Source organism: Phyllobates terribilis, unplaced genomic scaffold (genome assembly GCF_046119375.1).
Source record: "Phyllobates terribilis strain yellow unplaced genomic scaffold, ASM4611937v1 Scaffold_1__5_contigs__length_1240528914, whole genome shotgun sequence".
NCBI classification, from domain to species: domain Eukaryota; kingdom Metazoa; phylum Chordata; class Amphibia; order Anura; family Dendrobatidae; genus Phyllobates; species Phyllobates terribilis.
The window spans coordinates 399,805,851-399,831,694 of NW_027362761.1; the positions used below are offsets into that span (position 1 = coordinate 399,805,851).

At 41.3% G+C, this 25,844-nt stretch overlaps 1 protein-coding gene across 1 annotated transcript in view; it reads right to left on the reverse strand.

Moving 5' to 3' along the window:
• PRDM6 (PR/SET domain 6) overlaps positions 1-25,844 on the reverse strand; it is a 155,762-nt gene that overhangs the window by 20,636 nt on the left and 109,282 nt on the right. The gene's annotated exons all lie outside the window — the stretch shown is intronic.

Genomic DNA, 25,844 nt, shown 5'->3' on the forward strand with positions numbered 1-25,844 from the left:
TGTCAAGCACTTTCCAAGTGATGCTAAAATCGCTTAGAAAGCGCTTGTCAACCCGCATGCGGAAATGCAAGTGAAGAATGCTTCACATCCGCTTGTCCCTGGCAGGAAAAACGCATGTACAATCTGCATGCGTTTTTTCTGCCAGGGAGATGCAGAAATGCTCAGGAAAAAATCCGGAGCATTTCTGCATTGTGGGCACATAGCCTTACATGTGGTTACATGTACTTATGACCAGAATAGTATTCTTTCCAGTTGTATGGACATGTGACCATTGCCAAAGTTCACAAATGCAGGCTGTCATTTAAAAAGTAGATATCACTTGGTCAAAAGTGTCCAGTTTTTGTTCTTATTTATTCCTCCTGCTCCCCTTAGTATCCTGTTTTTTTGTTTTTTTTTAATCCACCATATAGCTCCAGAGATATACTGTAGGCCTTTTTATTTAGTGTTAAGTTTTTGGTCTTTACCAAGAGGGTATGGCTCAGAGGATTCTTCAGGGGTGTGTCTTTAAGCTGCTCTGAATTATTAACCTGTGAGCAACGCCTCCTTGGTTACGACCACAAAAATTTACACTAGATATAAAGGCCCATAGCTCTGAAACCATATGGTGGATTTAAGAAAGAAAAACAAAAGACGGAATAATGAGAGGAGTAGCAAGAATAAAACAAGAGCAAAAATTGGCCACTTTTGACCTGGTGACAGATATTCTTTAAGCCTAAAGGTTATAGAAAAAAACTATCTAAATCTGACCATAGAGATGTTTTTAATTGGATTCTGCTAATTTCAACATACTGTAAAATAATGTTTTTGGGGACATCTTGAATATGTTCAACATCTCCAACCATGCTACATGGTGATAGTGCAAAAATAGGAGTAACCAGCTCACCACAGTAGTCTGTAATTCTCTGGAGCTTGTATCGGTCAGGTGGGAAGACAAGTAAACGAAGTAGAGATAGATCCAGCACGGATAAAAATTCCTGAAGCTTTATTCGATCATGCTAAAAATTCCACAAAACATCCACAACAGTCCAAAAGCGAAACACCACCGACGCATTCCTGGTGCATGTAGCACCCTTAGTTACAGACTAACTGACCATGACTAAGGGTGCCACGTGCACCAGAAACGTGTCGGTGGTGTTTAGCTTTTGGACTGTTATGAATGTTTTGTGGAATTTTTAATATGAACGAATAGCTTCAAGATGTTTTATCCGTGCAGCTGGATCGATCTCTACTTCATGTACTTGGTGATAGTGCAAGATTTTACCTCTCTAAGCATTCGTTATATTGGAGATGTGTTGTTAGGAAGCCACCTATCTACCCAATCTAATGTTAGTGAAGAAGTTGGGGAAGATTGTTGTCAGCTACTTGATCAATAAACCAGTTATAATAGGAGTTTTCAAAAGTAATTATCACTTACAGTAAGATTATTGCTCATAGCATTACAATGTGAAATATATAGTCACTCCTGTAATATAATAGTAATATAATGCTAACAAACTAGTCCAATTAGCAAAGTGCTAATGTGATCATACAGCAGGAGAACGTAAAGGATGACAGTATTGAATGTACGTGGAATGCCTGGTTGCTTAATTTGTTTTATACTTTACCATCGAATGTATCTCAACTTCTATTACACTGGTCCTGTAGATACTTTACAAGGGAAACCAAGCGTATAATAAGAGGCATTATAAATTAACCTGCTTGACCTTGCTGTCAACTCTGAACACAGATTTAATCAGTGCAAGTTTACAGGCAGATTCTTCTGGGCAGAGCTTTAGTTTTACTTCCATATCAACACTCCTTCTGAAACATAAAATCCCTACGAAGGGCTCAAGCACAGTCATGTTACGGCTCTGTTTTCTAGCTTTAATAGGAATCCCATAGAGGTGAATTGGGCCTTATTGTACTTCCAGATCTGTCCAATATTATATGGAAGCATATCCAGTTAAAAATATAAAATATGTTATATTAGACCATTGAGCATGCAACATAGCAGATCGGAAACTACTGTTGTCTCGGTGACCTATATACCTCCATAATAGTGAACACAAGAAACCATGTAAACTGGCTGCAAAAGACAGTGTTAGTCTATTTGACATTGAGGCTGGATTTTTTTTCTCTATGGCATTTCTATCATTCGTCTTTTATGTTATTCTTATGCTTTATATATCAGGCTTTACAGGATTATTACCAATATAAGTTACCCCACCGCATTCATAGGATGGGGAAAACTTACTGATGGTTGTGGGTTCCACTGCTCAGACACAACAAAGCCCGTCTTGACGCATATACATAATATGTTCCATCAAATAAATGGAAATTATGACAAATAGCTAATTTTGGAAGTATTATTAACAGTAAGTATAAATTCTGGATAAAGAGGTGAAAAGAAGAGATTCTGGTGGAGCGTCGAGTAAAGTGTGAGGGAACGGCAAACTTCTGGTCTTCTCTTTACGCCCCATTAACAAGTAACGCTTATTTAGAGGTTATCTGCCTCACTAAATTATATTATTTCATAATCTAGTTCTTCATTTGTGGTGTGTGATATGGGAGCAGCCGATCATAGCACCTTCTTAGTTCACTAACACCGAAAACTTGGCATCCAACTCTGCTTAAAAGTGTTACTTCTAAAATTGTCAGGTGCAGATTATTATTTCCTGCTGAACGTAGATCTGTCTTCCCATCAGTATTGATTGTAACTCGCCATGAAAATGCTGCTTCTGAAAACATAGAGAATAAGCAGCCATAAGTCAATTTTATTTATAGGATTTTACATCTCAGAGTGGGAAGATCTGTTCTTGCACCGTCTGCAGTTTAAGGCTGAGGTCCCTGTTTTTCCTTTACTCTCTATTGGAAAGAATTGAAATATTTTCTTCTATATTATGATAATCTATTGGGAATCGTGTTCCCTCACATCTGAGTTATGAATTCGGCCCATGCAATTAGCGCCTTACAGTAGTTGTTTTAATATGGGCATAAATCTTCTATTGAAATCCTGTCACATAATCCGTTTTTGGTGTTCTAGAACTGCTCTATCTGGTAGAGAAACATTAGTCATCTGCAGAAACATGAGGTGCTATGTACACTCAGCACAATGTTACTAAGCGTTTACCTGTGGCCAAGTATAAATGCGGTGTCACCAATCAATGACTTGTAGCTTAAGATAATAATGAAGATGTGTTCCTTTCATTCATTCTAACTCTGTAATATGGTAGAATCACTGCTATGGTTTCCTGGCTCTTCCGTGTGCTATGTGGACCTTGGCTGGTCACCAGTATGGCATGAATCCAATTGCAAGTTATTGGAAGGCAAAATGGTGTTAATGGTATTTGTACATGAGATTGATGAGAAAGCGAGACACATACTGTAGCTGTAGGACAATGAATGATCTTCAATAGAGAGTGTACAAGTACCTTATTAAAAAGAGTACCTGGATTTTAGGACCTCTATAAGGTCTTACTAACAGGTTCATGCCTCACATTGATTTAGGACATACAGGTGCATCTCACAAAATTAGAATATCATCAAAAGTTAATTTATTTCAGTTTTTCAATCCAAAAGGTGAAGCTCATTACAGTCATTACAAACAGAGTGATCTATTTCAAGTGTTTTTTTCTGTTAATGTTGATGATTATGGCTTACAGCCAATGAAAACACAAAAGTCATTATCTCAGTAAATTAAATAATTAACAAAAAAAACCTGCAAAGACTTCCTAAACATTTAAAAAGGTACCTTAGTCTGTTTCAGTAGGCTCCACAATCATGGGGAAGACTGCTAACTTGACAGATGTCCACAAGGCAGTCATTGACACACTCCACAAGGTCCCAGAGTTCCAATTTTCATTTGGAAATCAAGGTCCCAGAGTCTGGAGGAAGAGTGGAGAGGCACATAATCCAAGCTGCTTGAGGTCTAGTGTGACGTTACCACAATCAGTGATGGTTTGGGGAGCCATGTCATCTGCTGGTGTAGGTCCACTGTGTTTTATCAAGTCCAAAGTCAGCGCAGCCGTCTACCAGGAAATTTTAGAGCACTTCATGCTTCCCTCTGAGGACAAGATTTTGGAGATGGAAATTTCATTCTCCAGCAGGACTTGGCACCTGTCCACACTGCCAAAAGTACCAATACCTGGTTTAAAACAGTAGTATCACTGAGCATGATTGGCCAGCAAACTCTCCTGACCCTAACCCCATAGAGAATCTATGGGGTCCATTGTCAAGAGGAAGATGAGAGACACCAGACCCAACAATGCAGACGAGCTGAAGGCTGCTATCAAATCAACCTGGGCTTCCATAACACCTCAGCAGTGCCACAGGATGATAGCCTCCATGCCACGCCGCCTTGATGCAGTAATTGATGCAAAAGGAGCCTCGACCAAGTATTGAGTGCATTTACTGAACATACATTTCAGTAGGCCAGCATTTCAGATTTTAAAAACATTTTTCAAGCTGTTGTTATAAAGTATTCTAATTTACTGAGATAATGACGTTTGTGTTTTCATTGGCTGTATGCCATAATCATCAACATTAACAGAAATAAACACTTGAAATAGATCACTCTGTTTGTAATGACTCTATATAATATATGAGTTTCACTTTTTGTATTGCAGAACTGAAATAAATTAACTTTGATGATATTCTAATTTAGTGAGATGCACCTGTATATACCCTAGTGTAAATCACCTAACAGATTTTAATTTTTTTTTATAAGAAAAGAAAATAATAAACCAAGGTGGATAAGGTCTGAATGTTTTCTACTAGGATATACAGTACAGACCAAAAGTTTGGACATACCTTCTCATTTAAAGATTTTTCTGTATTTTCATGACTATGAAAATTGTACATTCACACTGAAGGCATCAAAACTATGAATTAACACATGTGGAATTATATACTTAACAAAAAAGTGTGAAACAACTGAAAATATGTGTTATATTCTAGGTTCTTCAAAGTAGCCACCTTTTGCTTTGATGACTACTTTGCACACTCTTGGCATTCTCTTGATGAGCTTCAAGAGGTAGTCACTGGAAATGGTTTTCACTTCACAGGTGTATCCTGTCAGGTTTAATAAGTGGGATTTCTTGCCTTATAAATGGGGTTGGGACCATCAGTTGTGTTGTGCAGAAGTCTGGTGGATACACAGCAGATAGTCTTACTGAATAGACTGTTAGAATTTGCATTATGGCAAGAAAAAAGCAGCTAAGTAAAGAAAAACGAGTGGCCATCATTACTTTAAGAAATGAAGGTCAGTCAGTCCGAAAAATTGGGCAAACTTTGAAAGTGTCCCCAAGTGCAGTTGCAAAAACCATCAAGCGCTACAAAGAAACTGGCTCACATGAAGACCGCCACAGGAAAGGAAGACCAAAAGTCACCAGCCTCAGAAATCGCAGGTTAACAGCCGCTCAGATTAGAGACCAGGTCAATGCCACACAGAGTTCTAGCAGCAGACACATCTCTTCAACAACTGTTAAGAGGAGACTTTGTGCAGCAGGCCTTCATGGTAAAATAGCTGCTAGGAAACCACTGCTAAGGACAGGCAACAAGCAGAAGAGACTTGTTTGGGCTAAAGAACACAAGGAATGGACATTAGACCAGTGGAAATCTGTGCTTTGGTCTGATGAGTCCAAATTTGAGATCTTTGGTTCCAACCACCACGTCTTTGTGCAAATGCAGAAAAGGTGAACGGATGGACTCTACATGCCTGGTTCCCACCGTGAAGCATTGAGGAGGAGGTGTGATGGTGTGGGGGTGCTTTGCTGGTGACACTGTTGGGGATTTATTCAAAATTGAAGGCATACTGAACCAGCATGGCTACTACAGCATCTTGCAGCGGCATGCTATTCCATCCGGTTTGCGTTTAGTTCGACCATCATTTATTTTTCAACAGGACAATGACCCCAAACACACCTCCAGGCTGTGTAGGGGCTATTTGACCAAGAGGGAGAGTGATGGGGTGCTACGCCAGATGACCTGGCCTCCACAGTAACCAGACCTGAACCCAATCGAGATGGTTTGGGGTGAGCTGGACCGCAGAGTGAAGGCAAAAGGGCCAACAAGTGCTAAGCATCTCTGGGAACTCCTTCAAGATTGTTGGAAGACCATTTCCGGTGACTACCTCTAGAAGCTCATCAAGAGAATGGCAAGAGTGTGCAAAGCAGTCATCAAAGCAAAAGGTGGCTACTTTAAAGAACCTAGAATAGAAGACATATTTTCAGTTGTTTCACACTTTTTTGTTAAGTATATAATTCCGCATGTGTTAATTCATAGTTTTGATGCCTTCAGTGTGAATGTACAATTTTCATAGTCATGAAAATACAGAAAAATCTTTAAATGAGAAGGTGTGTCCAAACTTTTGGTCTGTACTGTAACCTCCATTTTTTATATAATTTTCCTCTGTCACCAGCACTGATTATCAGATTTCTCTGTTGAAATGTGTATCAATGAAATCTGTGAATTGTCATCTGAGGGTATGAGAATAGTGGACTTACAAGCTAAAGCATTAAACATCTGTTTTTCAGGAATGAATAAATAATTCTCTTCTCAATATTAATCTCTTCCCATTACCAGAAATTATCATACTTTTTATCAGGGGTAGGATCCAGCTAAATTTCACTTTTTAGGCCTAACAATTAAAATAACAGCCAGCTCACTGAACTGAGGAGAAGCAGTGCCTCAATCAGGTCTAACATTAGCTATCACAAGCAAGGAGCCACTTCTGATTGTGGTTTTGTCTCGTTTCTCCCTTCCTGCTGACTAGTATGCCACAATGAGACAGTGTGAAGCATGTTCCAAGAACTCATCAACAATATTACATATGCACACCAGAATTTTCCTTCTACATTGAGGAAATGCTATTTCAATCCACCTCCCACAATATTTTAATGTGTGGGATCCATAGTCTTTTCACACTGTTAGCTTGTACACTGCTTCACCTCTCTCCTCTATTTGAGACCTCTCAGGATGTTTCTTACAGTTATCAGCTGTAAAGTAGAAGCCCCAGAAGAAGCTGTGATGGCGAAACCATGGGTAAGGCTTTGTAATATGTGCCACAGTTTTGTTTTGATGTGCTTGTTTTTTAACTCCACTATTGTAGTGAATAAATCACATTGAATTCTAAAGTATCCAACAGGTGAGTACCATGTGTACTTCCATTTTGAAAGCTGAAAACTGGAATAAAAGACACTGAAAATCTTCAAGAGAAGTGAATTAGTGCGGAGGTACCAGTGTGAAAAGCCTGAAGATAATGCATGTTGGACCAATGTGAGAAGTGGATCATAAGAGCGTTTTCACTGATCATATGTTAAATCATTATTGAGTTCTTGGAACAGAGTTGAGCAGTGTGGTGTCCATTTTTATTTCTCTTTTTCCATTGTTTTGAAATCCGAGTCCTGACCTCCTCATTAGCTCAGTCTGTGATATTTTATTGAATTCATGCAATTTTGTATCTTCTCAATATCTTCTAATATCTTGTAGGATTATAGGGTAGAGTATGTACTTAGGTCTAGTATGTCTCTTCTCCTTCTACTACTTCCTGTTGTGATCAACATGGGTAAACTATTGTTATAAATATAAACCCCACTCTATTTGCCTGGATACATTAACAAAAAATGTGAACACAGAAATCCATGGATCCACACCTCCATAAATTCTGTACTGGGACCAGGCCCGGTGGATGAGGGGCTCACCGATGCCAGCAAATGCTTCAGCTGGATGTGCGTCCTCAGACACACAATCAGCTGAATTGTATTGCGGCGCACAGACCCATCGGCCCCATGCTCAGCAATGCACGCTGCCGGCCAATCAGAGGCCAGCAGCTGATGTCGTCGTGCACCGAGGCGCATGACAGTGACGGAGCAGAGGGAAGGTGAGTATTTATTTTTTTTAAATCAGTGCATACATAGTGGCTCTACTACTATATGGACAACTATGGGCTGTGCATTATGCTACATGGATGACTATTGGCTGTGCATTATATAACATGGATGATTATGGGCTGTGCATTATACTACATGGATGACTATGGGCTGTGCATTACATTATATGAAGGATATGGGCTGTGTATTATACTAATATGGAGGTGCAGTATACTATATGGAGGACTATGGAGAGTGCATTATATTATATGGAGGACTATGGGCTGTTCCTTATACTATATGGAGGACTATGGGCTGTGCATTATGCTATATGGAGGATTATGGGCTGTGCATTATACTAATATGGAGGACTATGGGCTGTGCATTATATATGGAGGTGCATTATACTATATGAAGGAATATGGGGGTGGCATATATGGAGGACTATAGAGGGAGCATTATACTTAATGGAGGACTATGGGATGCAGTATACTAAATGGAGGATTATGGGGGTCTCATTATACTCTATGGAGGGCTATAACGCTGCATTATACTATATGAAGGACTATGAGGGTGCATTATACTGTATAGAGGACTATGGGGGTGCATTATACTATATGGAGGACTATGGTGGGGTGCATTATACTATAGGGAGGACTATGGTCTGTGCATTATACTATATGGAGAACTATGGGGAGTGCATTATACTTCTGCTATGGGGCCCCATGACTTCTATGTACTCCCCTGGTCAGTATAATGTTTTATTTTTTTTTATACATTAAAGAACAGCAGCAGAACGGGGAGGATGAGGGACATATATACCAGGATGGAGGTCATATATATATACACTGTGTTCCAAATTATTATGCAAATAATATTTTCTCATTTTCCCAAATTATGAATTGCAGTCATTGTAATTTTCCAGTCAAATAACTAATAGAGTACAATTGAAAGTTTTTTGTACAAACTGCCTATGATAACAGTATATTTTTAAAAAAATAAAAAACTCAAACTGCACTCAAAATGCATGTTCCAAATTATTATGCACAGCAGAGTTTTCAACCTTTTCATTTTAATAAAGAACAAAAAAATGGTCATTTTTGAAATTATAAGCATTAGCAGGTTATTACAAACTGAAATCAAACAATTTTCAACTCAAAACTTTATTCTAGGTGATGTTACATTTGCACATAGGACCCCTTGTTCGAAAGGAGCTTCTGAACTCTCTCGTCCATTGAATTTGTCAGGTTTTGGATGGTTTCTGCTTTAATTGTTTTGCATGAAGACAGAATACCCTCCCAGAGCTGTTGCTTAGATGTGAACTGCCTCCCGCCATCATAGACACTCCTTTTGATGATGCTCCAGAGGTTCTCAATGGGGTTGAGGTCAGGGGAGCATGGGTGCCACACCATAAGTTTGTCCCCTTTTATGCCCATAGCAGCCAGAGATGCAGATGTGTTATGTACAGCATGAGACGGGGCATTATCATGCATGAAATGATCTCGATGGTCCAGATGGATGGAGTGGAGGATGGCTGGTTGATGGACACCCCATGCAAACACGGCTACGGCGCTAACAAGGAGGAGGTGGAGTAATGTTTTGGGCTGGAATCATGGGGAGAGAGATTGTCGGCCCTTTTAGGATCCCTGAAGGGGTAAAGATGAACTCTATAATGTATGTTGAGTTTCTCAAACAGCACTTCCTTCCATGGTTCAAGAAGAAGAACCGTGCATTCCGCAGCAAGATCATTTTCATGCATGATAATGCCCCGTCTCATGCTGCACATAACACATCAGCATCTCTGGCTGCTATGGGCATAAAAGGGGACAAACTTATGGTGTGGCACCCATGCTCCCTTGACCTCAACCCCATTGAGAACCTCTGGAGCATCATCAAAAGGAGTGTCTATGATGGCGGGAGGCAGTTCACATCTAAGCAACAGCTCTTGGAGGGTATTCTGTCCTCATGCAAAACAATTGAAGCAGAAACCATCCAAAACCTGACAAATTCAATGAATGAGAGAGTTCAGAAGCTCCTTTCGAACAAGGGGTCCTATGTGCAAATGTAACATCACCTAGAATAAAGTTTTGAGTTGAAAACTGTTTGATTTCAGTTTGTAATAACCTGCTAATGCTTATAATTTCAAAAATGACCATTTTTTTGTTCTTTATTAAAATGAAAAGGTTGAAAACTCTGCTGTGCATAATAATTTGGAACATGCATTTTGAGTGCAGTTTGAGTTTTTTATTTTTTTTAAAATATACTGTTATCATAGGCAGTTTGTACAAAAACCTTTCAATTGTACTCTAATAGTTATTTGACTGGAAAATTACAATGACTGCAATTCATATAGGTAATTTGGGAAAATCTGAGAAAATATTATTTGCATAATAATTTGGATCACAGTGTATATACCGTACAGACCAAAAGTTTGGACGCACCTTCTCATTTAAAGATTTTTCTGTGCAACTGCACTTGGGGACACATTCAAAGTTTGCCCAATTTTTCGGACTGACTGACCTTCATTTCTTAAAGTAATGATGGCCACTCGTTTTTCTTTACTTAGCTGCTTTTTTCTTGCCATAATGCAAATTCTAACAGTCTATTCAGTAGGACTATCAGCTGTGTATCCACCAGACTTCTGCACAACACAACTGATGGTCCCAACCCCATTTATAAGGCAAGAAATCCCACTTATTAAACCTGACAGGGCACACCTGTGAAGTGAAAACCATTTCCGGTGACTACCTCTTGAAGCTCATCAAGAGAATGCCAAGAGTGTGCAAAGCAGTCATCACAGCAAAAGGTGGCTACTTTGAAGAACCTAGAATATAAGTCATATTTTCAGTTGTTTCACACTTTTTGGTTAAGTATATAATTCCACATGTGTTAATTCATAGTTTTGATGCCTTCAGTGTGAATGTACAATTTTCATAGTCATGAAAATACAGAAAAATCTTTAAATGAGAAGGTGTGTCCAAACTTTTGGTCTGTACTGTATATACATTGGATGCATACATATAGGATGAGGAGAGGGGCCTTGGTTATGCCACTGGCTATGATGTTATCTCTTAGGTCCCTATGGGTGTCGCTTTATGGATACATAATACTGTTGTATTCATGAGCTTTTATTATCATGAATTACTCCATGTAGAGATGTTTTGTAGCATTTTACATATCAGCCTTACTTTAACTGTACACGTCTATGAGTTCACAATATCTTCAATTAAACTTGCATATTTCAATGAAATATTTACTTTTTTTTTATTAAAAAAGGGCAAGCAAGACAGAATTTTAGATCAAATTAATTAGATTTTTTTTCTCACTTGCTAGCTCTCAGGATTGTCAGATAAACGAGCTTTGATGCATAAATAATGACTGTATTATATCCATGGTGCCACTGGCCAAAGTACCAGAAATTCTAATTCACTTGTTCAGCTAAATTTCATCTTCAGTTCACAGCCATAAAATTCCGTATTGACAAACGTTCAAACCAACTTTGACTCTAAGGTATCTGGTCAACATTTTTCTTCTATATGGATATTAGTTTATTGAATAAATGGCATCTGTTTTCCTCCACATCACCGCTGGAGCAGGTATATCTTTTTGACAGCTCTACACGATTTATAGCTTTGCATGCTCTGAAGAAAAATAGTGCTAAGCAAAAAATTCCAATTCATTGCCTCTTAGTACTTAATTAAGTTCCTACACACAGTACACCGCAGGTGAACCCGGCAATGACTGTCACATAAGCACTGAGATGCAAGACATTCTCTCTCTGGGAGACATAAAAGCATTTATAGAATCTTGGCCTGATGTTTTCTGCCTATGACAGTCATTAATCTATTCCCGTATGATGGCCATGAGAAAACAAAGCATAAATCGCATATAGAGACACACTATTTTAAGGTCACTGCACCTTTAAATTGCATTTTCAGCTCATTATGAAACAGATGAAGAAGGCTGTTGCTCAATTCAGTGTGAGTCATTTACTCTAATAAAACTCACAGCAAATATCAGAAGAAACATTTGTGCTGCACAGTCACAATGGGCCTTAGTTCTGCTATACTATTAATGTCTCATCAGCATTGCAGATTTTGCACAGGTGTATGCTAATATGTGGGTAGGGCAAATTCTGCCACCAAAAATTCTGCATGTCCATGAAAAATCTCATATGTCACAAAATGTACTACATCCGACAAGAAAAAATAAGCTGTACCTTATACTAAATTCACATCCTTCTAACAACAAAAAAAAAAAAATTAACTTAACTTGTTACTGCTTTTGGTACTTTCGTGTCTGTAAAAGACCACGTCACCATCATTAATAGGCAATCGCAGAGGTGGCCAACAAATTAGATGAGTGATGACAGAATCAGCCAATTTCCGTGGGACTGGACAACTATTCAATACGTATGGTTGTGTCCCCATATGTATGTTGGATTCCAACATACCCGATCCTTTTGTTCTCACAGCAGACAGTGGTATCTGGCGGTGGCTTAAAGGGTTATTCCACGAACAAAGTACATTTTAATAAATAGGTCTTGGAATAATAACAATCATTTCCACAATTGGATGTGGCAAAAAATTATATTCCTGTGCTGAAATAATCTTATAAATGTGCCCCTGCTGTGTACTGTGTAATGGCTGTGTTTGACCGTGCAGGAACATGGTCTGATCATACCACAGCTCCTGGGCAGGGGAGGAAGCAAAAGAGTATACAGACAGGACAACATGGGATCGCAGAAGCTGCTTTCTGTCAGATAAAACATTTCCCTGCCTATTTAAAATCAATGTTTTACCACACAGGAGGAATCAGCTGTAATCCCATGTTGTCCTGTCTGTATATTCTCTTTTCCTTTTCCCCCTGCCCAGGAGCTGCGGTGTGATTAGACCATGTTCCTGCATGGTCAGACACAGCCATCACACCGCACATGGTTAGACACAGCCTTTACACAGTACACAGCAGGGGCACATTTATAAGATTATCTCATCACAGGGACATTTTTTTTACCACATTCAATTGTGGGACTTATTGTTATTCCACGATCTATTGATTAAAATGTTATTTGGTTATGGAAAACACCTTTAAGGACCATTTACACTGCATGAATATTGTGAACGAGGATTCCTAGAAACACCCATTTCACAATATCTCATAGTCTAAACCGGCAACTGGTCACTCGATAAAAGAGCAAAATGCTCATTCATTGGGTGAAATAATCTTTTGATTTGCAGAAAAGTTCATTGTCCTGTGTAAATAGGAAATGTGCTTCCGAGAACAATGGCAGCCTATTCGCACTAAACGATTTATGACAGATCATTGAGTGCACATCTGAATCTGTCTGCCTGTGAAAACAGGCTCTTAAGTGGCCACTGATCATCAAACAAGTAGCTGATTAGCGGTTGTTTATTGCCACCAGTTGGTAGGTGTAAACAGACCCTTACTTCTACCTCCTTTATAACACGGACAGGATGAATAGCTTTTGACTAGTGTTTGGCCATCAACTGTCTAAAGTGTAAGGTCACCTACAGAGGTGTATCTGGGGGGGCAGGCGGGGTATCTGCCCAGGGCGCAGACGGCAGGAGGCACCATCGGTCCACCTAATGTGATGGTCCGAGGTGTCTCCACCAGCGCCTGCATTTTGCCGCCCCCCAGACTGGGAGTCAGCCGTTCTCTGAGCCAGCAGTCAAGCTGACAGCCGGCTCACAGAAGGTGCAGCACACCAGAGCGGTGTCAGCACCATGATCAGGTCATGTGATCACACTGCTGATGTCATTCACAGACATGCAGAGGCGCGGAGATCATTGGTGGTATGTGCTCCACCAAAGATTCAGTGTAAAGGGGAGATTTACTCTGTGGGGTGAGATTTATTCTGTGGGGGGAGATTTACTCTGTGTGGAGGAGATTTACTCTGTGAAGGGAGAGATTTACTCTGTGGGGGGGATTTACTTTGTGTGGGGGATATTTACTCTGGGGATCAAGGGGGGAGATGGGGGCCATGTATAAGGAAACAGTGTGGGGGGGATGGATGCAAACACAGTATGCTGAGTGGGGGGGTGGGTGCGGACACAGTATGATGAGTGGGGGGTGCAGACACAGTATGAGGAGCGAAGGGGAATGTATGAGGGGGATGGGTGTGGACACAGTATGAGGAGCAAGGGGGAATATATGAGGAGGATGGGTGAAGACACAGTATGGTGAGTGGGGGGGATTGGTGCAGACACAGAATTGGGAGGATGGGTGCATAAGCAGTATGGGGAGCGAAGGAGGGTAATATCGGCAGACACAGTATGGGGAGCGAGTGGGGGGATGAGTGCGGACACAGTATGAGTAGCGAGGGGAAAAATGTATGCAGACAGTATGGGGAGCGAGGGTGATGGTATATGTGAGGGGGTGAATATATAAGGAGACAGTATGGTTAGCAGGGGGATGCGAAGGGAGTCAGTATGAGGAGGGAAGGGGAAAGGTGTAAAGAGGCTATTGAGGGGAATAGTGTGAGGGGAATAGTGTGAGGAGACAGTATGGGGGGAGAAAAGTGTGAATAATAAAGACTGAGTAGTTTGGAGGTTGGCATGGGGGGACAGTGTAATGGCACAGCCAGGAGGAGACAGTAAGCCAAGGGAGGGAGTGTGATGAGTGGGCACTGTACAGAGACTGGGCCCTATAGGGGGAACCCAGTGTGAGAGGACAGTGTGAAGAGGGGGCCCAGTATGATAAGGAGGGGGCAGTGTGGAGGTCATGTACCATAAGTGGGACAATGTGTGGGTCATATTTTGTGCAGGGAATATAGTGAGGGACAATTATTTATTCAGGGGCACAGCGTAGGCCAGATTTTTATTCAGGAGCATTATAATGACACTGCTATTTTTAAGGTCATCGTGTGGGGATGTGCTGCAGAAGACCAGAGAAGATGGAATTTTGCAGAGACAAGCTGTGGCTGTGAAAAGTCATCATAGAGTCTGGACAAGATGAAGAAAAAAAGAGGATGACTCCAATGAGACACAACATCATTTATAAGGTACCTGGATGTAAATGTTTTTTGTGATACTGACTAATTCTCATATTTTTATTTATGTTGGGAGCATTAAAGGAGTTGTCCAAGTTTGTGATGAGTCTGCAGTCATTCCATGTGAATTCTCACATTGCACACAGCACGCTGTCAGGATTCTCTGGTACTGGCGATTTGTATACATGCGGTCATGTGCCGGCTAGACATGCGTGACCTCACTCAATGAAAATTAATTGAGCGAGGCCGGACACGTCTTGTCAGAATGTGGCCAGAAGTATACAAATCGCATACATCGTCTCACATGACCGTCCACTCTTGCCACCAGAAAGGGGGAATCCTAAAAGTGTGCAGTGCATGCGCTGTGAGAATTCAGAAGCTTACAGTCACATAGAGTGACTGCAGACTTTCATCTAAAACCTGGACAAGCCCTTTAATTATAAAATTAAGCCCTGTAGCATGCCAATCCTAACAGTGTGTAATATACTCACTGTCAGGAGTCAGCTCTGCTTGCTGGTTTCAGCAGTCATCACATGCCCACTTCACTCATATGTGATTGCATACTTCCGGTCACGTGACAATTAGCTTTTCTTCCTGCTTCTCTCAGTTTTTCACTGAACATTGAGAGAATTAGGGAGAGCAGCTTCTCGGCACATGACCGTAAGTGTGCAAATCTCATATGTGCTTTGGGGGGTGGGGGGAGAGGGCGCCAAACTGAATTCTTGCCCCGGGTACCGGAAAAGCTAGATACACCTCTGGTCACCTTAACACCTCAGATTTCATTCAGATGTTGTATTATACCCATTTCCTAATACATGCATTCAGGCTGTAGCTGCAGGAGTTCCTCAGTCACCCTGACAGCACCATAAGCGTCTATTAGATTCAAGGGAAGCACGGTGGCTCAGTGGTTAGCATTGGTTAGCACTATAACCTTGCAGCGCTAGGGCATGGGTTCAGATCCCACCAAGGAGTTTGTATGTTCTTCCTGTATATGTGTGGGTTTCCTCCTGGTTCTCCATTTCCTCCCACACTCAAAGATATATTGATAGGAAATTTAGATTGTGAGCCCCAATGAGGACAGAGATGATGATGTTTGTAAAGCACTGCGGAATTAATATTGCTATGAAAGTGAGTAAAATAAATTAAAAAATGAATAAATATTGGGCCCACCAGAGAAAATTATTCTGAGACCCTCCCTCCATTCCACTGTAATTGTGCTATTATCATTGCACACATAACACAGCTGAATGAGATATTTGTGCATGAACACATAGGAAATGATATTATCTCTGTCTCTGTCTCCTAATTATTCCCCTCTGTGCTTCTGTGACCAGTCTCCCTGCGGCTGATCCCTTCTGCCTTCTGCTCACACCTGGTCTACTCTATGTGCTGATAAGCTTCATAAATTTAGAGTCCCAGGTCTGGCTAACACCGTGGTCTGGCTCAGAAGTGTTGTTCTTAAGTAACTAATCAGAAATGAGCAAGAAATGAGCCAAAAGTGACCAGAAGGTATGAGTAACTATTTATTAATTGTACTTGGCTTCTCATTTTTACTCACACTAAAACTTTCAATATGCTTACATACTCCCTTACTGTTTTTGCACCACTAATTCTTACTCTCCTTTGCTATCCCCTAACCCCTGCACCCTCTAACCAAATACTCATTTCTCCTTCCCTCTTGTCCCCCCCCACCTGACCTCATCTACAGACCTGCTCCTCAACCTCAGATCTGTCCTACTCAAACATAAAACCAGCCAGCCACTTTCCTTTTCCCACCTGCTCTCCCTCTCTCTGCTTCTCCTTACTGCTGGCGACATATCTCCCAATCCTGGACCCCCATAGTTAGCTTACACCTTCCACAAATTCCCCCTCCTATCAATTCCAACCAAATATAAGCTACCGCAACTTCTTCTATGTAAAACCCGTGCCATTGACGCCCACCCTCATGCTCCCCCTCTCTGGAGCACTCTGGAACACCTGGTCTGTATGCAACGGGCTCCATTTTGTTCACGATCTCTTCACCTCTCGAAATCTCTCCTTCCTAGGCATCACAGAGACATGGTTGACACCCTCTGACACTGCCTCCCCTGCTGCTCTGTGCTCCACTTCACTCACACTCCTCGCCCTGGTAACAGACATGGTGGAGGAGTGGGCCTTCTCCTTTCTTCAAACTCCACCTTTTGCCCTATCCCATATCTACCCTCCCTTATTCTCCCTTCTTTTGAAGTCCACTCTGTCCGCATCTACTCTCCCTCCAACCTCCAAGTGTCTGTCATATACAGACTTCCGGGCCCGGTCACTGCCTTTATTGACCAATTCTCCAACTGGCTTCTTTACTTTCTCTCTGCTGACATTCCCACAATCATCATGGGCGATTTCAACATCCCCACTGACACTCGCCAGTTAGCAGCATCCAAACTCCTTCTTACTTCATCTTTTGGACTCAGTGGTCCTCCTCAGCCACCCAGACAGACGAACATACATTAGACCTCATCTTCACCAATCTCTGCTCCCTATCTAACCTCTCAATCTCTCCCCTCCCTCTATCTAACCACCATCTACTCACTTTCTCATCCCTGTCCTCCTCACCTGTCACTCATGTGCAACTAGCACAACCCCGCAGAAAACTTGCACATCTAGACACCCACACACTCTCTGACTCTATTCTACCACTGACATCCATATCTTCACTCCACGACACAGACAGCACCACTGCTTTCTACAACGCCACTCTTGCATCAGCTATTGATTCGGTCACCCCTCTTGTGCAACGCAGAGCGTGACGAGGCAACAGGCAACCCTGGCACAACAATTTCACTAAAAAGCTTTGGCAAGTGTCCAGGGTTGCGGAGCAGCATTGGAAGAAAACACAGTCACAAGATGACTTCACTGCATTTAAACAAGCAACACTCGCATTCAAATCAGCCCTCACCTCTGTTAAACAGGCCTACTTCACAACCCTCATATCTTCCCTATCATACAACCCCAAACAGTTATTCAACACCTTTAACTCTCTCCTCCTCCCTCCACTGCCCCCTCAGACCTTTGTCATCTCTGCAAATCCCTTCACTGGCTCCCAATTGCCCAGCGTGTCCAGTTCAAACTACTAACACTGACCTACAAAGCCATCTATAACCTTTCTCCTCCGTACATCTCTGAACTAACCTCCTGATATATTCCCTTGCGTAATCTCCAGTCCTCCTTCTCTCCTCCACACTTACTCATTCCTCACCCAACCGCCTCCAAGACTTCTCCTGAATATTCCCCATCCTCTGGAATTTGTGCCTCAACAAGTCCGATTATCCGTCATATTTAGATCCTTTAGACGGAACCTGAAAACGCACCCCTTCAAGAAAGCTTACAACCTACAATGACCACACTGCCTCCTCACCAACACTGGATCTGCTGCAACCCCCCACTTACTGTCTCCTTCCCTTAGAATGTAAGCCCGCAAGGGCAGGGTCCTCTTCCCTCCGTACCAGTCTATCATTGTTAGCTTGTTTACTGTAAGTGATATCTGTATTTTGTATGTAACCCCTTCTTATGTACAGCACCATGGAATCAATGGTGCTATATAAATAAATAATAATAATAATCTCCATTGTAAGTTTTAAATGTTGGATCTCGGAAGAGATAAATGTTTGACTGAATTCATCCTGAACTGAATTTTCTGGTTTTCTTTGGATGATATTTGTACACACGTTCTAGTAATATCCAGCATGGATATGCAAATGAGTTCTCATTAGGTTAACGACACATGATGCATCCAAAAAGCACTCTACTATACCGTAAATCGAAGTAATTTACCAAACTCTTGACAACGTTTGTACCTTTTTACACGTAAACCACTTTTTTACCTGCAAGACCTTATTAGCAATTTAAAACTGCACTGATTTGCAGTATAACTACGTCAGGGTAGTTTTGGCTAACTAGCGGATGCTTTATATAGTACTCAGCATAAATGAGTACATCTCCTTGAAAAGTAAGATTTTAATTAGTATCTCACAGAACACAAGAACAATTTCTAAAATTTTGAACAACAACTATATCTAATATTTTGTAGGACCTTGTTTAATATTTTTAAAAACAGCACCAAGTGTTCTAGGCATGGAATGAACAAGTTGGTGACATATTACAACATCTATCCTTTTCCATTTTTCAAGAACAACCTCTTTTAGAACCTGGATGTTGAATAGAGAGTGATGCTCAACTCTGGATGGAGAGTGATGCTCAACTTCTCTCTTCAGAATTCCCCATAGGTGTTTATTTGGGTTCAGATCAGTGTTATGTTCTGCTACCAGAGCTAAGGAAAGAGAGGAGATCTGTCCCTACGATAGAACTCAGCTTTATCCCTACGATGTAACAGGGGACCTGATCCTGCGATCAGACCTGCTAAAGTCCTAAGCTAGTCTGTACGGAGACCTATAGATGTGGGGAAGGAATCCCTACAAGTACTAAGGACTGGGAGGAAAATGGGACACATCCTAACAGAAATAGTAGCAGACAGACAAACAAACAAAATATATAGAACACTGAGGTCCGTAGACCAAGCAAACTAACAGAGTTAGATACAGAGCACAGGCTAGCTAGAAAGTAGTTATACAATGAAGTCCAGCAAAGCCAGAAGGGCGGAGCAGGATTAAATAGGCCAACAAGGTCATGTGACCAGCAAAGGAAAAAACCTAAGAGCAAGGTTCTAACAGTACCCCCCCTTCTAAGAGGATCCTCCGGATCCCCTAGGACCAGGCTTATCAGGAAATCTCCTGTGAAACGCTCTGATAAGTCTGGACGCGGAAACATCATCTGACCTCACCCAAGAGTTATCCTCGGGTCCGAAACCTTTCCAGGCCACAAGATACTGCAAACTACCTCTATACCGTCTAGAGTTAAGGATGCGAGAAATTTCATATTCCCCGTCCTCCACCACCGGAGGAACAGAGGCAGAGGCGTCACCATCCGACACAACAGCTTTTTTTAATAGAGAGACATGAAATACCGGATTAATTCTCCAGGAGGTAGGAACCTCCAACCTAACAGCAGATTGGTTGACAACCTGAAGCACCTTAAAGGGCCCTACAAACTTGGGACCCAATTTCTTAGAAGGAATCCTCAACCGCAGATTCCTAGAGGACAACCAAACCATGTCACCAACAGCGAACAAAACCTCCTGTCGTTTCCTATCAAAGTAGTCTTTAGATTTTCTGTTGGCCTCCTGAAGATTACCACGCACATCCGTCCAAACTCTCTCCAAATCACCGGAAAAATTCTCCTCCTCAGGCACGGCAGATCCCAACTTGGAGAACGACCCAAACGACGGATGTCTCCCAGAACAACAAAAAAAAGGCGAACAACCAGCAGAAGAAGATGTATGATTGTTCAGAGCAAATTCAGCAAGTGGCAGAAACTCAGACCACCCCTCTTGATTGTCTGCCACAAAACAACGCAAGAACTGCTCAACATCCTGGTTTTTCCTTTCTGTCTGGCCATTAGATTCAGGATGATATCCGGACGAGAACGACAAATGAACTCCCAACCTGTCACAAAAGGCACGCCAAAAACGAGCCACGAACTGAGGACCCCTATCAGAAACAATGTCAGTAGGAACGCCATGAAGTCTGACAATTTCCTTGACAAAGGCCTTAGCGAGAGTTTTAGCGCAGGGCAGTTTGACGAAGGGAACCAAGTGACACATCTTGCTAAAACGGTCCACGACCACCCAGATGACAGTAAAACCCTCAGACGGGGGAAGGTCAGTTATAAAGTCCATAGCCAAATGTGTCCAAGGAGCACTGGGAACCTCCAAAGGACAAAGCAACCCCGCAGCAGGAGTATGTGAGGACTTAGATCTAGCACATATAGTACATTGACGCACCCACTTAATGACTTCCTTCTGCCATCCAGGCCACCAAAAACTGCGACTCACCAGTCTCTTGGTCTCAGAGATTCCGGGATGACCTGCCAACCGAGATTCGTGATGCTCAACAAACAAATCTCTCCTAAAGGTCCCAGGCACAAACAACCTCCCATGAGGAGTGTTAGATGGGGCATTCTCCTGTGCTTTAAGAATCTCATCTTCCAAAACGGAGTCCAAAGCAGCTATCACAACACCTTCTTGTAAAATGTTCTCCTCTTTCTCAGCACCGACTATGGGAGAAAAACTGCGAGACAAGGCATCCGCCTTAACATTCTTAGTACCAGGGATGTAAGTAACGGAGAAATTAAACCGCGAGAAAAACAGTGCCCACCTAGCCTGACGGGCATTCAGGCGCTTGGCAGCATCAAGATAAATCAGATTTTTATGATCCGTAAGAACCTGAACGGGAAATTCCGCACCTTCCAAGAAGTGGCGCCAGTGTTCAAATGTGAGTTTAATAGCCAATAATTCCCGATTACCAATATCGTAATTCAGTTCAGTCTCCGAAAATTTTTTTGAAAAAAAGGCACAGGGATGTAATCCATCCCCGTTATCCTGAGACAATACTGCGCCAACCCCCACAGAGGAAGCATCAACCTCAACCAAAAACGGCTTAGTCACATCAGGCTGCATAAGGATGGGAGCAGAGGTGAACCTCTCCTTGAGATACACAAAAGCTTCAATGGCCTCAGAAGACCACTGAACCGCATCAGCACCTTTCCTGGTGAGATCGGTCAGAGGTTTGACAATACTAGAAAAATTTTTTATGAATTTTCTGTAATAATTGGCGAAACCTAAAAACCTCTGTATCGATTTCAAACCAGTAGGCCTAGGCCATTCCTGTACAGCTTGAACTTTAACCGGGTCCATCTCAAAACCTTCGCTGGAGATAATGTAACCCAAAAAACTAATTCTCTGTACAGCGAACTCACATTTCTCCAGCTTAGCAAAAAGCGAATTGTCCATTAACAACTGTAATACCTCACGTACGCTCCGCCAATGAGACTCCAGATCCGGCGAATAAATCAAAATGTCATCCAAATGCACAACCACATTTTTGCTGATCAAAGGTCTAAGGATGTCATTAATAAGATTCTGAAAAAATGCAGGAGCATTAGTAAGACCAAAAGGCATAACCAGATTCTCAAAATGACCCACAGGAGTGTTAAAAGCAGTCTTCCATTCGTCACCCTCCTTCATGCGCAACAGATTGTATGCCCCCTTAAGGTCAATTTTAGAGAACCACTTGGCCCCCATTAACTGGTTAAACAGATCAGGAATCAATGGCAGTGGGTAAGGATTGCGTACAGTAATTTTGTTAATCTCACGAAAATCCAGACAAGGACGTAAACCGCCGTCCTTTTTTTTTACAAAAAAAAATCCAACCGCCACAGGAGACTTAGAGGGCCTAATGTGACCGGCGGCCAAACTTGTCTGTATGTATTCCTCCAAAGCCTTCCTCTCAGGAATAGTAAGGTTAAATAAACGACTTTTAGGAAGAGTCGCTCCAGGGACAAGTTCAATAGAACAATCATAGTCTCTATGGGGAGGCAAAACCTGCGATTCCTTCTCAGAAAAAACTCTCAAAAAATCCTGAATAGGAACAGGCAATTCTCCCCTATCCAAAGCTGCAATACGCCCGTTACAACACTTGTCATAACATTTATGGCTCCAGGATTTAATTTCACTGGTAGACCAATCCAGTACAGGATTGTGAAATTTTAACCAGGGCAATCCCAATATTACTGGAGAAGGCAAGTTATTCAAAACTACCAAATCCAATTTCTCATGGTGAACACCATTAATAGTGAGAGGAAATTCACAGACCTTGAGAGTAATATTCTTCAAAGGGGAACCATCCACAGAAACCACAGCAATGGGGGATGATAAAGGTTCGGGTTTTAAATTGAGTCTTTCCAAGAATCCCCCATCAATTACATTCAGAGTAGACCCACAATCAACAAACACCCGAAATTCCATTAATTTTTCCTGAGAAATCGTGGAAGCAGCTAAAAATACACCCTTGGAATTTAAACAGGCAATACGGGCATGACTGACCATTTTTTTTTCTTTCTTCATACGAAGCTCACAGCCTTTAATCAAATGACCAGATTTTCCGCAATAGAAACACAAGCCTTCAGAAAATCTGCGATCTTTTTCTTGAGAGCGAGGTGCCACCGATCCAATCTCCATCGGTTCACCACTGTTAGTACACACATTCTCATAACCAGAAACTGACATAGCAGAGGATTTGCTCTCATTAACCCTTGCACGCAGTCTCCTATCCACCCGTATAGCTAATTGCATAGCCTGTTGCAAATCTTCAGGTGTAGGATAAGCAATTAGCAGGTCTTTAACCCTTTCATTGAGCCCAGCAAGAAATAGACTTTTCAGAGCAGAATCGTTCCACCCTGTTTGAGTAGACCAACGACGGAAATGAGTACAATATTTTTCCACATTACCTGATCCCTGTTTCAAACGTCTCAACGCAGTCTCAGCTGATGCGACACGGTCAGGATCATCATATAATAGCCCCAAAGCAGAAAAAAAACTATCCACTGATCTGAAGCATGTATCACTAGGTTGCAAAGAAAAGGCCCACTCCTGAGGCTCTTTGCGCAAAAGTGACATTATGAACCCTATGCGCTGGGATTCATCCCCAGAGGACTTGGGTCTCAAACGAAAATACAATAAGCAAGCATTTTTAAATGAAAAAAATTCTCGGTGTTCACCAAAAAATAAATCCGGCAAACATACCTTAGGCTCCAAGAAATGTGCTCCAGGACAGTTACTCACATGCTGACGGAGCTCGGCCACCTCCAGAGAGAGTCCCTGCAGGCGATGAGCCAAATCCTGAACCGACACCATGATGGAACAGAAAAATCTTTCCTTAGAGAATTTGCAGGCTGGACTTACTGTTATGTTCTGCTACCAGAGCTAAGGAAAGAGAGGAGATCTGTCCCTACGATAGAACTCAGCTTTATCCCTACGATGTAACAGGGGACCTGATCCTGCGATCAGACCTGCTAAAGTCCTAAGCTAGTCTGTACGGAGACCTATAGATGTGGGGAAGGAATCCCTACAAGTACTAAGGACTGGGAGGAAAATGGGACACATCCTAACAGAAATAGTAGCAGACAGGCAAACAAACAAAATATATAGAACACTGAGGTCCGTAGACCAAGCAAACTAACAGAGTTAGATACAGAGCACAGGCTAGCTAGAAAGTAGTTATACAATGAAGTCCAGCAAAGCCAGAAGGGCGGAGCAGGATTAAATAGGCCAACAAGGTCATGTGACCAGCAAAGGAAAAAACCTAAGAGCAAGGTTCTAACAATCAGGAGACATACTTGGCCACTAAATCACTTTCACCCTGTTCTTCTTCAGAAATGCAGCAGTTGTATGTTTTGGATAATTATCATGTTGGAAAAGTGCACGTCTACCAAGGGCATGGAGTGATAGTAGCATCATCTCTTTCAATATACAGCAGTACACCAGTGAAATCATAATACCATCAATGAAATGTAGCTCCCTAACACTAGCAGCCCTCATGCTGCCCAACTTAAGGATACTGCCACCACCATGCTTAACTTTATGCATCATGCATTTTTCTAAATTAATTTTTCTAAATGCATGCTGCATACAGTGGGTGGTTATGTGGGGCTGCATGAGTTTCCTGGTGACAGGGAACTACATTTCATTGATGGTATCATGAATTCACAAACGTACTGCTCTATATTGAAAGAAAATATGATACCATCTTAATTGTAAAGTGCTGTGGAATACATTGGCGCTATATAAATAAAATTATTATCATTATACCATCACTTTGTCACTTTGGGAGATATGCACTTTTTCAACATGAAGATTATATTATTAATCTTACTTTTGTTATGGGTTAAAAAAATGTTCTTTGAAACTCAGTCTTGTCAAAATTTTGGGAATTGTTCTTGTGTGAGATATTGATTAAAATCTTACTTCTCCAAGGAGGTGTATGCATTAATGCTGAGCACTGTATGTCCTTAGACTTCCATAATAAGATCAAAAATGTTTCTTAAAATTTTAGTAAAGCAAATATATTCATACAGTGGGGCATATTTTTCAAGCTAAATGTACCAGAATTCTGCCTTGCACCATATTTATGATGGATTTTAGACACTTTTTACAATTTTTCTGGCTAGGGTATGTGGCCTACCTGAAAAGTGGTGCGATTTATCAGAAAAAGCATGTGGTTTAAAGTGCAACACAATGTACCAAAATATGCAAAAATGTGGCACAAAGTAAGTCAACAAATAAGTTATGTAAACTTCGACTAGATAACCTTAAAATTTGACAGATTTATCAAACAGCATGAACCACGTTGATAACTTTGGTGCATTTTAGGACTGTCTAGTCCAGGTTTGAACTGTTTAAGAATTAGACAGATTTGATAAATATGCCCCAATGCTTTATAATATTTGTATCAATATTTTTACCTTTATCTCACAATTTCCTTTTAAATTTCCCCTAAATTTGATCTCTGACTCAACTGTCATTGAAGTGGTTCTATTTTTAAAGAAGAACCGCAATATGTACTACCATCACGCCATTTGAATGCGGATGAAACATCCAATTCTGCACAAACGTGGCACAATGTGCTGCCCTAATGTTCTAGCCTAAGTTACTAATCTCATCAATTAAGTTGGAAAATATCAAACTACTGAGGACCAAATTACAAAACATTTACAGTCAAAAATAATCCTATTTTGGTGAAATATTCCATACTAATGGGTCAGAATTTCTCATTCTTACCATTTATTATTGGGTGGCAAGATGTGGGCACTATTCTTCAAAATTGTACTTAGGCAGGCCTTGACCATATAAGACTGTGCTGTATTTGTTCTATTAAATGCTTTCATTTTCTGGCATAAGGAAGCCTAAGATCTAGAGTGTAGCACCACAGCAAGTGGCCATCAAAATATTAGGAAACCTAGACACTTGATGCACTTTCAGAAATGTGATAAATTTAACTCTTGATAAAAATGTCAGTAAGTGCCTCTCATTAATCCAAAAATACTGCAGCTAAAGCAACCTT